Source organism: Mus pahari, chromosome 21 (genome assembly GCF_900095145.1).
Source record: "Mus pahari chromosome 21, PAHARI_EIJ_v1.1, whole genome shotgun sequence".
NCBI classification, from domain to species: Eukaryota; Metazoa; Chordata; class Mammalia; order Rodentia; family Muridae; genus Mus; species Mus pahari.
In genome coordinates, this window is record NC_034610.1 from 1,764,006 (window position 1) to 1,765,734 (window position 1,729).

Below are 1,729 nucleotides of genomic sequence, written 5' to 3' on the forward strand. Positions count from 1 at the left end.
CTCTTACACCTACATACACATACATACTTACACACATATACACTCTTGCACACACACCTGCATACAAACACACCCCTGCATATACATGCACATTCTCAAATATACACCTGAATACACACATACACCCATACACACAGATACCTATACACGTAGACACACACAGAGACACGCACACAGAGTAACAGAGCATAAACATTAGTGGAGNACTGATAAATGTTTAGCAACCATCTCTCAAGGGGCGAGTGGAGCTGATTGTCAGTATACATTGACTTGAACGGTGTGAATACTCTTAACCATGGCCAATTTCAAGATATCAGAGTGAAATCAACCAACTCAAAANTCCTGAAATGCTAACAGCCAGCTCCGGCAAGTTGGAGCAAGCCTATTCCAGCATGCCTCTGAGACTGGGGGTTACAGTCTNTGCTTAACTCTCTCTTCTCTTGTGTGTGTGGTAGGCACATTGGTGAGCGTGACAGTGTGAAGTCAGAGGATGAGCTCAAGGGTTGGTCCTCAGCTTCTACCTTGTTTATGACAGGGGTTCTCTATTATACACCCGACTAGCCAGGCTAGCTGGCCATCATTCAAGGTTTTGGGGACTCTCCNGCCTCCACCTTCCATCTCACAATGGAGACCCTGGGATCCCAGGTGTGTGTGACCCCACATCTTTTGTGCCTGAATCTCTTGCATCTTTCATCATTCCATAGTGATGAGCAAGCAGGATCCATTGCCACTGACACAGATGTTTCTGGTTCAATGTGACGAGCTTCAGCAGAGCATTGGAAAAGTCCCAGATCCCCTCAGAATAATGANACACGAACACCCATGATTCCATAAACATGTATAAACTTGAAGGGCCTAACAGCCAATTAGAAAATCTGAAAATTGTATGAAGGACGAGAAAACAGAGTCCTTCTGACAGAGAAGCCAGGGGATCCACAAGTGAGGGGTGCATGGCAAGATGTCGATGGAGATGGTGGCTCTTCTACTCAGGGAGATATACACAAGGAGAGCTTGCCTGGACAGTGAGGCAAGACACCAAGGGACTGATTAGAGCATCAGTTCTCAACCTGTGGGTCGTGACCCCCACAGGGATCNCACATAGATACCCTGCATATCAGATATTTACACTACAATTCATAACAGTAGCAAAGTATCAAGGAAGTAACTTTATGGTTAGGAGTCACCACAATACAATACTAAGGGGTCACAGCATTAGCAGGGTTGAGAACCACCGGATTGGAGAAAAACCGAGCCCCTGTGCCTCCTGCTTCTGTTCTTCATGTTTTAAGTCTATGTCCCCAGCTAAGCATCTCAGAGTTACTCTGGAAACCATGAACAGTGGTTTCACCCCCACAATAGCATGAGCAAATAAACAGCTTGAAATATTGTCAGTCAGAGCACTGGGTGATGGGAAATATACAAAAGTCTAAATAAATTCTAAGTAAATTTAAATCGGTAGTGTAAGGTTACAACGTTGAGTGACACGTACATACATGGTGTGTGAGTGTGTGTGTGTGTGTGTGTGTGTGTGTGTATGATTTTATTTTCCAATCATGAATAACTTATTGTTAGAGGACAGACAAGTAAAGAAAATATAAAGACATGTACATGAATGGTGGTCACCACTTTGAAAAGAATGGATTGAAATTGGTACAAAAGGGCTGCCAAGGTCCTTTTCGTGTTTCATCTATGATGTGAGATGGAAAGGAGAGGAAAGGAAAGGAAAGGA